Below are 14,202 nucleotides of genomic sequence, written 5' to 3'. Positions count from 1 at the left end.
CACGCTGGACGCGGGCCTATTTTTTGGGAACTCAGTCGGGATCTCAACTTACTATTAAGAATAATACTACTAGAATGCATCAGGTGCAATTTTCGAAGTTTGGTTGTGCATTAGCAGTTTTTCTCTTGTTATGTCAGTCACTGACAGTGATTCAATTAGCCATGTCAGCTAACAATTTTTGATTAGTAGTCTAGTAATCATGGTGGAATACCGACCGGGCACGTGCCCAGGGGCCCTGACCTCCAGTGGCCCCCCCCATTGATTTCGTTAGTCACTGTCACTCAGATATCATATAAACATGGCATAAGTCATTACAAAATGGGTAGAATTGCAGGAAATTAAATGTAAAGGTGCAATTAGGTACCTTACTGTGATTGTTTTCAATTAAAAGAATTCAAAAATAAACAAATAACACTTCTTAGCAAAGAGCAATTTCTCTGTCTGGGAGTGGTCTGAGTGGGCAGGGGAAAACAGATAATTAGCTGTTATTGCAGAAAGGTTTGGAACTCTCTTATTGGTCTATTAATTACTTTACCGCATGGTGATGTCACCACGGAAGGCCAAAACTCCATCACTCCAAAACAGGATGACATTTTAGGTGGCCTTTTCAAACAGCTTTTACACTAAAATGGCATTATCATGTTCACAGTATTATTCTAACCTAAATAGTTTTTGACTGCACTGGACCTTTAAAACTGCAACATTCTCTACGCCCCACGGCAAAATGTGTAGAATTGCAGGAAATGTATTTTAAAACATGATATTTTCGCTGTTTAACAAGTTTTGTTTAGCTAATAAAATGAAAACATTAATTCGAACAACTTTTGGGTACCTTGTTAACCTTACAACATGAAATCCATGACTTAAACATTGCTATGTTTCGGAAATTTACATTTAGTCATTTGGAAATGGCAAAGAAAACGTGTAATCTTTTTGATACATTAAAGTTACTTACCTGACAGATCACGAAGTCAGCTAATTTCCACTCCATTCATATGCAAATCCTTTTGATTCGTACATTGGCTTGTCTGGCTGTCATGTTTTTATTTTAACTTCTTATGGCTTGAATCCCGTTAGCGGGATCGATATGACAACAGCCAGTGAAAGTGCAGGGCGCCAAATTCAAAACAACAAAAATCTCAATTAAAATTCCTCAAACATACAAGTATTATACACCATTTTAAAGCTTTACTTCTTGTTAATCCAGCCACATGATGTGGCTGATGATGTCTGATTTTAAAAAGGCTTTAGGGCGAAAGCAAACCATATGATTATGTTAGGTCAGTGCCTATACACAAAAAAACACAGCCATTTTCCAGCCAAAGAGAGGAGTCACAAAAAGCAGAAATAGAGATAGAAAAAATCACTAACCTTTGATGATCTTCATCAGATGACACTCATAGGACTTCATGTTACACAATACATGTATGTTTTGTTCGATAAAGTTCATATTTATATCCAAAAATCTCAGTTTACATTGGCGCGTTATGTTCAGTAATGTTTTTCCTCCAAAACATCCGGTGATTTTGCAGAGAGCCACATTAATTTACAGAAATACTCATCATAAATGTTGATGAAAATACAAGTGCTATGCATGGAACTTTAGATAAACTTCTCCTTAATGGAACCGCTGTGTCAGATTTCAAAAAAGCTTTACCGAAAAAGCAATAATCTGAGTACGGCGCGCAGACACAAAAACATACATCCGACATGTTGGAGTCAACAATAGTCAGAAATAGCATTATAAATATTCACTTACCTTTGATGATCTTCATCAGAATGTACTCCCAGGAATCCCCGTTCCACAAAAAATGTTTGTTTTGTTCGATAAAGTCCATCCTTTATGTCCAAATACCTCCTTTTTGTTCGCGCCTTCAGTTCACAAATCCAAATTCACGACGCGCAGGTCAGATAAACTCAAATTCAATTACAGTTCGTAGAAACATGTAAAACGAGGTATAGAATCAATCTTTAGGATGTTTTTATCATAAATCCGCAATAAAGTTTCAACCGGAGAAATCCTTTGTCTTCAGAAATGCAATGGAACTGAGCAACCTCTCACGTGAGCGTGCATGGCTGAGGCTCATGCCCTGCTGGCAGTCATCTGACTCCAGGAGCTCTTCTTAATCCCCACTTCACAGTAGAAGCCTCAAACAAGGTTCTAAAGACTGTTGACATCTAGTGGAAGCCTTAGGAAGTGCAAAATGACCCCACAGACACTGTAGTTTGGATAGGCAATCACTTGAAACACTACAAACCACTTCCTGTTTGGATTTTTTCTCAGGTTTTTGCCTGCCATATGAGTTCTGTTATACTCACAGACATCATTCAAACAGTTTTAGAAACTTCAGAGTGTTTTCTATCCAAATCTACTAATAATATGCACATCTTAGTTTCTAGGAGTGAGTAGCAGGCAGTTTACTCTGGGCACGTCAGTCATCCAAGCTACTCAATACTGCCGCCATCCATAAGAAGTTTTAACCTGTCCTTCCCTTATCTACACTGAAATAATATAATTTCAGTAGTCCTCTATTATGATCATTTTTTCCTGTCTGGCATAGCTCATTATTAGACCCTTGTGGTTGAATATATATGTATCTGTTGTAGGTTCTAGGCTACAACAATGAATAATGTGGAACAAATAAATACCATCAAAGGATACTTTACAACTTACAATAATGAACTCCTTGTGAAACAGCTGTGAAAACCAACCTGGCAATATTTAAGATATTTAATACATAAACTTTGATTGTTTTTGGTGCAGTTGTGTCATTAATATTTTTTCACTGATTTGTTGTGCACTCACATGGCAATCATAGACTAAAATACTGAATTCTGCTGTGTGGAATATAGAGAAGGTGGTTGTTGTGTTGGTGGGAGGTTCTGCCTGTCACTTGTTCTCAACAGGCAGTCAGTCTCAGAAGGGGGACTTGAGGGAGACTGCAAAGTCCAGGCACTGCTGCTCTCTTTGTTCTGAGTGTTTGCAGTGCTAGTGTTTTTAGTTAATCTGTGTATCTCACATTTTATGTGCCCAGTATGATAGTTTTCTTGCTCTTTCTTAGCAAATAATGACAACAACAGTAGCTGTAGATGATGCAATGAAAAGTTGGAGGGTGGTTGGTAATGGAGGACATCAGGTGGATTCACATCTGGGTGTTGGGCAGAACCCCTAGGTCCTGGAGAACAGGAGCAGAGTTAAAGGGAACAGGGTAGGAAACAGATACGTAAACAAGAAAACACACAGGTTACACTTTACTGTGAGAAAATTTGATGGATTAGTGCAGTGTTATAAGTGGGAGATATGTACTTTTCAACACATTTGGAAGGTATAGCCTACCTCAAGTTGATCCCCCTCCGACTCAGAGCACAGAGAATCAGACTGATCCAAACTCACTGGTTCTGGTGGATGGGTTACTTCCTGGGGGGCTCGGACAGTCGATGGTCCTAAAGTAATTTAGAGAGGTAAATTGAAGAGGTACATTTTTATAAGCTTAACATAACTACCATTTCTTGCTTTCTCAAATGTCAACCAAAGCTTAACATACTTTATCTATTGGGCTTCACCGAAGTGTAGGGCGTCAGTGCTTCCAGTGGTCGACCATCCAACTGCTCCAAGTCAAGATTGTTGACTTCCACCAAGGTAACCCTAGGAAGACAAAGAGAAAAATATCAGTGTTAGGGAAACTAAAACTAGCTTCAGGTTATTTTGTTTGCAAATGCAAATAGTTATTATCAAGATTTTTTATATTCACTTTAACAGATGGTGACCTCAGCTAGGAGAGAGAAAGCAGCAAGGTTTCCCAGGTCTCGCTTTCCTTTCGTCCTTCTTCCAAACCATTAATTCGCTCGGATGTCGTAGCACTTGGTCCCCTTCTTGATTCTGCTCCGGTAGCTCTCCTTTTGTTTCTCCTGCTCCTTGTCCATGTTCAGTCTCACCTTGATTGATGACAGGAATACATGCAATTATATTTCATGTTACAAATACATTTCTTACATATCTCTTGGAGGGCAAGAAAATAAATGAACAGCGGGCAATCATTTTTACCTGGTCAAAAACCTCCACATCCTTCTCAGTCCGTGCCTGAAGGTAGTACTCGAAGGTGTTCTGATCTTGTTCTGATCAACAACACTAAGTCAATAACAAATTTAAAAGACTACAGTATATGCAATAATTGTATATACAATCGCATTGTTTGCCTCAGTCAACAGCTGCGGCTCCCGTCCGTACTCGGCCTGGATGCTGCTGTTGTGTACAAAGAGAATTACCTTCAGGTTGTTCTCCCACCCTTCCTGGTACCAATCAAGGGACTTGCCATTGGCAGTCTTGGGGGTCTGATTGGTCCATTCACCAAATCTGGAGGAGGGGGTAGAAAATCGATATCTATTAACAATGTAAGATATTGAAATATGGCTGATTATGTACCATGGAAAAACATAAACATTGTAAAAAATAAATAAAACAAACCATTGGTGACAGAATAACCTATAACATCCGTACCTTGTTCCAGCATTAGAGAGATTACTTTATTCTTACCTGTATCTGTGTCATACCGTATGCATATTTTCATATTTGTAAGGATACTGACACACACATTCTATAATATTGAACTCTGCTGTGGTCAAATAAAGAAACCATTACAAAATTTTAATTGGGACACTTACCGATCATGTGCCATGGTGAAACAACTTTGATGGGCTTCAGCCAGTCTTCACCCTCTCAAGCTTCTGGCAGGCTAGACAGGGTACTGACCTTTAAAACCTCTTAAGGACCATACCCTTTTTTTCAATTTTCGCCTAAAAGGACAAATCTAACTGCCTGTAGCTCAGGACCTGAAGCAAGGATATGCATATTCTTGATACGATTTGAAAGGAAACACTTTGAAGTTTGTGGAAATGTGAAATTAATGTAGGAGAATATAACACATTAGATCTGGTAAAAGATAATACAAAGAAAAAAACATGCATTTCTTTTTGTTGTTTTTTGTTCCATCAACTTTTGAAATGCAAGAGAAAAGCCACAATGTATTATTCCAGTTTAGGAGCAATTTAGATGTTGGCCACTAGATGGCAGCAGTGTATGTGCAACGTTTCAGACTGATCCAATGAACCATTGTATTTCTGTTCAAAATGTTGTATGAAGTCTGCCCAAATGTGCCTAATTGGTTTATTGATACATTTTCAAGTTCATAACTGTGCACTCTCCTCAAACAATAGCATGGTATTCTTTCACTGTAATGGCTACTGTAAATTGGACAGTGCAGTTAGATTAACAGGAATTTAAGCTTTCTGCCCATATCAGATATGTCTATGTCCTGGGAAATGTTCTTGTTACTTGCTTATCACTAATGTTAATGCTAATCACATTAGCTCAACCGTCCCGTGTGTGGGGGGGGGGCTGGGTCACCGATCCCATAGAGGTTCAATTATTTATTCCTATTTAACAATATGGACTTATATAAAGACAAACACATGGTAAAGAAAGTGTTATCTTTCCAGTCGTTTCAGCCCTCTGAAGCAGCAGGTAGTAGGCAGGTTGTCACAGTCCAAAACACCGTCCTTGGAGAGCAATTCTGAGGTAATCATTTTGCGCGGACTGAGCGATCATTTTTTTTGTGAAATAGAACTAGAACTGCCCGCATCCTCCTTACTTTGCAACAGCTATGAGGTAAAATAGAGCCAAGCAACCAGCATAGCAACGGACACTTTGGTTCATTATGTAATCCGGTCAGAATGTTGCAAGTTCTAGCAACAGCCCTAGCAACAGAAGCTAGAACTCATTGAATCCCATTGTGACTTAGAGGGGGACACTATTTGGCATGACAGGCCCCCCAACCAAATCTCACTTAGGGCCCCTTAAAGGCTAGAGCCGGCCCTGTCTGGCTGTTTAACTTTTTCAGGAGTAGGGCCACTTGAGGTTTTTATTCGGCAGGTGATGAAATACCAATTTCAAAAAACAAATGAATTTGATATATTTCACCTCCAAGTCATCGAATTTGCTAGGTCAATAAAAGCTAAAATCTGCGACAGTCTCTGAGGTCCTATAGCGATCAGAGATGGTCCCTAATTTAGAGAGTCTCCGATGCTATAAATGCTTTTGCTTTTACTACAGGCTATGGCAGTGTTTTTCGTAGTTGCAGTCCACCCAATTGCAAAGTGCACATTCACTTCCATAACATTTGTTCTAGGCTACCAGCATGTAAGATAAACATGCACAATAAAACTGCAGTACAATGAAATAATGGTTGTTTAGTTAATGGTATCTGGTAGCTTGCTGTGTGTGTTTGCTTCTAATGGTAATCTTTCGTCTGTGTTAGCTAATTGCACTGTTTATTGTGCTGCACATCTTCTGTTCCACTGAATGCTTGTTTGATGTTCTATTATGACTAGCTCAATTTGTTTTGAGAATCGCATGTATTTCCATCAATAATTATTACACCTGAATTTTACCTTAAAATATTACCATTATATTTTCGCTTAAAGCTTTTAAGCAACTAACAATGTGTGTAGTAATTGTATTTTTATTTCAGTAGCTAAATAAAGGAGGTAGACATATCAGCTCCAGCTAAAACTTGGATTGGAATCTGTTCTTCACACGGAGCAATTAGATCTCTGTGTGCAGGCAGCCTGCTTGTTCAAGTGCACCGGTCAAAATACCATACAACAGTTTGGACAGAGCGCCCAGTTGGCTACACAACAACAGTGCTGGAAAACAATGACAATTTCTCTAAACTTCGAAAAGATTTGACTGCTAAGTGGTAGTCCCTGTTCTCCTTCATTCTTGTTTTACTTTTGTACGTAAAGCGGTGGTTTGTTGTGGAGAAGAACGTCAAGGAAAATTTTCTAGCTAGCTAACGTTAGCTGGCTAATTTTAGCTAGCTAACGTTAGCTCACTGGCTAATCCTCCATGGACCTAGTACGTTTTCAATTTTACCTGTTGTAGCCATTGGTTGTAGCTAGCTAGCTAGCTAACGTTTTGAAATGTTGATATCTGTTTAGTTAATGACAGTAAATGTATGTGTGTGTGTGTGAGAGAGAAAGATGGCTGGATGGAGAGAAAAACATTGATTCATTGATTTAGATTTATTAGTTTTGTGTGTAAATGAGCGAGAGAGAGAGATGGTTGGATCCTTATATTTGTGTGTATTTGACAATCCAATACATTTTGCCTGTCACTGCTCCCCATCAACATTCATTCAACATTCATTCTAACATTACAACTCTCAACTGCTTTTTTCAATTTTTGATTCTTTTTTTTTCAGGGATCTTCTATGATGGAAGATTGGAGGAGGGAACAAACGGAAGGAGTACAGTAGTTATCCAGCCTGCTGACTAAGAAATGTAAATAGCCTATATTTTGCTGTCTATATCTCTCCGAATGTCAGCCTGACTGCCAGATTGCTGAGGGGCAACGCAGTCAATGTCCTTGCTATGCTAAGTCTGACTTAGTGAAGACCTTAGGTAATGGTTAATCATGATTTATTTCTTTCCTTACAGTTCTTGAAACATGTCAATGACCTCAAGCATGGCCTCAATAGCAGTACTTGGCCAAGTTACCAGTGACCTATTCCGCCACATCGCAGGGAAAGGAGAGAGCAGAAACACCCCTCCTTAAATCCATAGTCATTGACTAAGTTTAGTGTGCAAAATGGGTTTTTTTCTTCAGTTTGATCCTCTGATCTTCAATGTGTATTGATTCCTTCTAACCAGCTTTGTAAGAGCTAGGTTTGTACAAGCTATGCTGATGATCATTAAATGTTTTTTCTCTGCATCAGGTCTCACTGAGACTGGATTCCCCAAGATACATGATATTCAGCTGCCCATGATTGCCTGATCTTACACTCTTAGCACCTTTCTTGCTATCTAGAACCTAAAAAGGTTAATCCACTGTCCGCATAGGAGAACCCTTTGAAGAACCCTTTTTGGTTCCATGTAGAACCCTTTTGGTTCCGGGTAGAACTATGGGGACAGCCGAAAAACCATTTTGGAACCATTTTTTCTAAGAGTGTAGTGTAACTAGATCCAATTGAAACAGCACCGCTTTAAATAATATGTTTGTAAAGAAAATAAAATCCTATTTTAACTCAACTTTTTTTCGGGTGGAAAACCCATTCAACAGACACCTCCCTTGGTGAATCATGCGAAGTTTTTTCCATTTCTCTCTTGCTCATTCTCCATGTCCCTCACTCAAACACATGTGCAGTTGCAGAGAAGAGGAATAGATTTGACAAAAACACAGTTTTCTAACAATGTTTGTTGCAGGAATGATATGACAGACACTTTTAAAATATATAATTTTATTGTCTCTTTATTTCCTCTATACACATACTTACATTTTTGCATTTACTTTTCTTTTAAGACTGCCAAGCTGTCCTCAATTGGAGGAACCTCTGTCCGGGTCAATCTCCTCAGGATTCTGGACGGTGCTGATTATAAAAAGGTTGTTTGAATATTACCACATTTATTAGGATTAAGCAAAACTTTACCATTTAGAGATGAATAAAAAAAAATGTCATTATCCAACTACTGTCTAATTTTGATATCCTCTTTCTTAAAATGTTTGAGATTGATGACCAATTAGTTAATGTCCCACTGTAATATAAGGGACAGAGGAGCAAACATGTCTTTGCATGCCTTTACTCGTGTGCTCCGTTGTAGTTGGTAAGTAAATCTGAGCAGTTGAGACATTTGACATAGACCATGAGACATTTTTAGTATTTTCTGGCTGTCAAAGATATGTTACTGTTCTGTTGTGTCCTGCATGCCCACATTATGCCAATTGTTCATTTATTTTCTTCTCTTTTTATTCTTCCAGTATGTGTCATGAAAAGCCAGAAAACTAATTAGAATAATACCCAGCAGTCTGATTTGCAAGTGTTCATTTTTACATTTTGGTTATTTAGCTTGTCCAGAATGACTTACAGTCAGGGCATTAAACTAAGGTTGATCAAAAAAGAAAAATATCACAGTCAAAGCAACTAAAACGTTTCTGTAACCGTTACTGAGAATTTTGTTGTAGTTAAATGGGCTACTTGCAATTTTATTTTAGTATTACAAAATACATTAATGAAATGAAATACAAATGACAAACTAGGGTATTGAAACTATTGAAATACCTTCATCAAATACATCCCAGCGGGCAAAACCTGGTTGAACAGACATCAGAATGACTTCTTATTCTGGTCACAAACTAGTTGAAAAATAACTTTTTGTTTTATCTGCAACATAGAGAATGTTGTTTTAGTTAAGGACACATTGGTCTTCAAGGCCTTTTGTGTTTGTAACAAGATACCTTTTGATGCATCTCTGCTCATTTCTGGCAAGTGCAAAGTATGTTACTGCAAAATTCACAGTAACTTACCACCAGCTTGCTGTTACTGTAATATCAGAGCAAAGATACAGTATAATACCGCTAAATTTGCCTACTATACTGTAAGAAAGTAAATGCTACTGTAATCGTAATATTGATATTTTACTTTAATACATGGGATTGGTGCAAGCAGGTTGGCTGCTAGGTATTTGTATATTACCGCATATTTATGAATATTGGGTGTTTTATATCAATTGTACTGCTACAGGCCTAAACAAAGGCTTCCAAACTGGCTGTGATTACGAGGCAAAAAAACATGTCAAATGGACCTTGCAAAATACTCAACCAGTAAAGATTTAAGACTTGCTGCCACACTGATCTGTCCCTTATACACATTAAATGGATAGCTATATTTGTTTCACCCGTTAGTGAGAACGCTGTACCAATTTAACTGATATGTGATAGTAGTGCCTTAACAGGTTAAAAGGCACACCTCCAAAATATGTTAAACCTGTTGAGGACAGACGTTCTGCTAGCAGAACGCCTCGCCAAATATCCAAATGGTAGAGCGTGGCGCGAAATACAAAAACCTTAAAAATGCTATAACTTCAATTTCTCAAACATATGACTATTTTACACCATTTGAAAGATAAGACTCTCGTTAATCCAACCACATTGTCCGATTTCAAAAAGACTTTACAGCGAAAGCAAAACATTAGATTATGTCAGGAGAGTACCCAGCCAAAAATAGTCACACAGCCATTTTCAAAGCAAGCATATATGTCACAAAAACCCAAACCACAGCTAAATGCAGCACTAACCTTTGATGATCTTCATCAGATGACACTCCTAGGACATTATGTTATACAATACATGTATGTTTTGTTCAATCAAGTTCATATTTATATCAAAAAACAGCTTTTTACATTAGCATGTGATGTTCAGAACTAGCATACCCACTGAAAACTTCCGGTGAATTTACTAAATTACTCACCATAAACGTTGACAAAATACATAACAATTATTTTAAGAATTATAGATACAGAACTCCTTTATGCAATCGCTGTCAGATTTTAAAATAGCTTTTCGGCGAAAGCACATTTTGCAATATTCTGAGTACATAGCTCAGCCATCACAGCTAGCTATTCAGACACCCGCCAACGTCGGGGCTCACTAAACTCAGAATTACTATTAGAAAAATTGGATTACCTTTGCTGTTCTTTGTCAGAATGCACTCCCAGGACTTCTACTTCAACAACAAATGTTGTTTTGGTTCCAAATAATCCATAGTTATATCCAAATACCTCCATTTTGTTCATGCGTTCAGGTCACTATCCAAAGTGTAACGCGTGAGCTCATTTCGTGACAAAGAATTTCAAAATATTCCATTACCGTACTTAGAAGCATGTCAAACGCTGTTTAAAATAAATTTTTATGCTATTTTTCTCGTAAAATAGCGATAATATTCCAACCGAACAACGTTGTATTCATTCAAAGAGAGAAAGAAAAAAATGGCGAGGTCTCGTGAACGCGCATCTCCAGTCTCACTGTCCCCAGGCAGACCACTTACAAACTCTGCTCCTGTTATCTTCCCAGAGAAAGGAGACGCGTCATTCCACTTTCTGAAGGCTTTAGAGAGCCTTAGAGAGTGTCACGTAACAGCACAGATACTGTAATTTCGATAGAGATGCAACAGAAGGACAACAAATTGTCAGACAGGCCACTTCCTGCATGGAATCTTCTCAGGTTTTTGCCTGCCATATGAGTTCTGTTATACTCACAGACACCATTCAAACAGTTTTAGAAACCTTAGAGTGTTTTCTATCCAAATCTACTAATTATATGCATATTCTAGTTTCTGGGCAAGAGTAGTAACCAGATTAAATCGGATACGTTTTTTATCCGGCCGTGAAAATACTGCCTATCCACAACAGGTTTTAACAAGCAAATTACAGTAATTGTTTTGCTGAAAATGTACAGCAATTTGATACAGTGTGGGAGAGAGGGTGATCTGGGTCTAATCTAGTGGGACATACAGTATGTCAATGTAATTTAAGACTGACTCAGTCATTCATCTGGTTTATCTTGATCTTTCTCTTCACCATCTGATATGCCATACTGCTAAATCGGACCATCAAATCACACCTATCTCAAGAATGTGTGCACTCACACAAATAGGCTACACCCACAAATGTACAGTATTTGTGTAAAAACACACACACAGCTGCTGGCCAGATGACTTCATGCCACTAGCTATAGCTACATATAGCTACAACACCCACTGCCCAACATTTTATGGGTGAGCTGTTTAGGCAGTTTAGTGCCTATTCCTCAACAGGGTTGTATTCATTAGAGCACACCATAGCAAAATGTTTTGCAATGGAAAGTGATAACAAGCCTTTCTTAATGGACAAGTTTAGGTAGTCACATACTTAAAGGTCCAGTCCACTAACAGGCAGAGAGCCAGTTGGCACTAGAGAGACCTTTGGAGCTCTAATCTGCAGTCAAACAGTGCCTCTAGAGAGCTGTGTGTGTGTGTGTGTGTGTGTGTGTGTGTGTGTGTGTGTGTGTGTGTGTGTGTGTGTGTGTGTGTGTGTGTCAGGAGTCAGGACAGACCTAGTTATTAATACGATTGATAACTGGGCTAACTGGGGCTTAGTTTCCCAACATCGGCCTTTAACATTTACAGTATGTTGGACACACGTCATAATCCTCCAATACTGGGAAAGTCTCTTGGGATTATTAGGGGTCAACACAGGGTTTCCCAAGCTCGGTCCTCGGGACCCCAATGGGTGGACGGTTTGGTTTTTGCCCTGGCACTACACAGCTGATTGAAATAATCAACTAATCATCAAGCTTTGATCATTTGAATCAGCTGTGTAGTGCTAGGGCAAAATCCAAAACGTGCACCCCTTGGGATCCCGAGGACCGAGTTTGGGAAACGTGGGTTAACATCTCTCCTATCCTCTGCCATTCCCATTTGTCTCGGTTTGTAGGAGGCCTCTTTTTGGCTGATGTAGTAGAAAATCTAATGTTAAAACTGTACTGATGACTCAAAAAATATAATGTGCAATGTTCATATTAAGTAATTGCACTGGCACTTGAGGACGGGTGAATACCATGGAAAGTACAGACAAATTAGAAAATGTTAAAGTGTATAATTCAACCCCACACGGTCACAGTTTTGCCCACCAAAAATCTGTACCTTTGAGGTTTTACAACTGTACAACAGAGACATACATTTAGGAACCCAAGAAAACTCTGACTCTCTGTCAGATTACATGACTAAGCAAGGAACAGAAATGACTTCATGCACATCTGTTCAACAGACTAATAACAGGTAAATTACAGCAGATCGCTACAGTACACAAACGATCCCCATGAAATCCTGACTCGTTACATGACAGACTAAGGAACAAACTGACTTCATGCACACATCCCTCTGGGCAAACACTGGTTGAATCAACGTTATTTCCACGTAATTTCAAAGAATTACATTGAACCAATGTGGAATAGACGTCGAATTGACGTCTATGCCCAGTGGGACGTGAGTTCCCCTCCTTCCCCATCCCTTCTTTCCCTCTTCACACTCATCCTCTCTGAATCCCAATTGCATACTCCCTGTGTCCTCTCTCCTCGTCAAAACCATTGGAGGGGACCTCTGACTTTCTCATCCAATGGGTTTTGAGATGGAGGCAAGGAGAGAGGACACGAGTATGCACTTGAGATTTTTTCTCTGTCAACACTCACCTTGGTGTTCTCCCTGGTCCTTGTCCTGGGCTGATGACATCACCAAGCAGCTGCAGACAGCACAATGGTGGGTTCCCTCCTGTTAAAGTAATTTATGAGGGAAAAAGAACAGAAAAAGGAAGGCACAAATAAGATGGGAAAAACACAGACTCAGATTTTCCAGCTGAGGTGAGCATAACCATTTGGCAGTAGAGGTGGAGGGAGTCCGACTAAAGATAAAATGTCTGACTAGGAGAGAAAGGACTCTGTTAACACACTTTACAACCTTGGCCTCTTAGAAATGGTACTATTACAAATTGTACTATTGTCTCAAAGGGTTCGCATAGATCACAATTCCTGCTCTTGAAGCAATTAGAGGACAAAAGAGAACTTCCAAAAATATATTCTAAAACTATTTTATCACTTTTAACATTAATTCATCGCAATAGTCAGATGTTTCCGTTTTTAGTCAACGTTATTGTGTCAACACAGAACACAGTCAATCTGAGTTTGTCACACAGTATGTTAATGCATGTTCACCCTCTGGTGGTGAGAAGAGGACTCACACTTAAATGGTTGAGAAAACAACTGGTGTTATCATAAGAAAAAAATACTCCTAATATATACTGTACAGATCGTAATACAACAACAAAAATATTATCAGTGTTGATAGATTATCAAGTTTATTGACATTTGGAGGATCTGCACACTGTTCTTCATCTCAGCGTACGTGCCAAGTCAAAGGGCTCTTTGCCAAGACTCTCATGCCTTCTCATACAGCTGCAACTGTATATGCATTTGTAAATCTAGGCCTTTCTTCAGTGGGGCTCTGGGATGGAACAACTGTTGAGCATCTGAGTGTATGGTTGTTTGTGGAGGAAAGGGGTTGAGCGTATCAGTGTTTGTGTGTGTGTGTGTGTGTGTGTGTGTGTGTGTGTGTGTGTGTGTGTGTGTGTATCCCACAACTGTTGCTAGGGAGTAAAGATGTTAAGGACAATATAGGATGAAACAACAATTGTTCGCTAAAATAATAATTGCTTGCCAAAATGTAATTTTTGGAACGGCAATACTGGTAAGTGGTAACAATCCTTTGCATAAACTACCTACGTTATTACAAATATGAATTGTTAAATGAGGGTGATGGAAATGCTTTTGGCGGCTGATCT

At 38.9% G+C, this 14,202-nt stretch overlaps 2 long non-coding RNA genes across 2 annotated transcripts; one reads left to right on the top strand and one right to left on the bottom strand.

Annotated features, from left to right (window-relative positions):
- Positions 1–2,690: 2,690 nt before the first annotated feature.
- On the bottom strand, positions 2,691–3,676 carry LOC106584043 (uncharacterized). The gene is made up of 3 exons (XR_001323679.2): positions 3,546–3,676; positions 3,338–3,444; positions 2,691–3,176 (listed from the first exon to the last, which is right to left on the bottom strand). It is a non-coding gene; the product is annotated as an uncharacterized lncRNA (long non-coding RNA).
- A 2,917-nt stretch (positions 3,677–6,593) lies between these two features.
- On the top strand, positions 6,594–8,347 carry LOC106584042 (uncharacterized). The gene is made up of 3 exons (XR_001323678.2): positions 6,594–6,913; positions 7,260–7,338; positions 7,495–8,347. It is a non-coding gene; the product is annotated as an uncharacterized lncRNA (long non-coding RNA).
- Positions 8,348–14,202: the final 5,855 nt, after the last annotated feature.

Source organism: Salmo salar, chromosome ssa23, assembly GCF_905237065.1.
Source record: "Salmo salar chromosome ssa23, Ssal_v3.1, whole genome shotgun sequence".
Lineage (NCBI taxonomy): Eukaryota > Metazoa > Chordata > Actinopteri > Salmoniformes > Salmonidae > Salmo > Salmo salar.
This window is presented reverse-complemented; position numbering and strand designations above follow the sequence as displayed.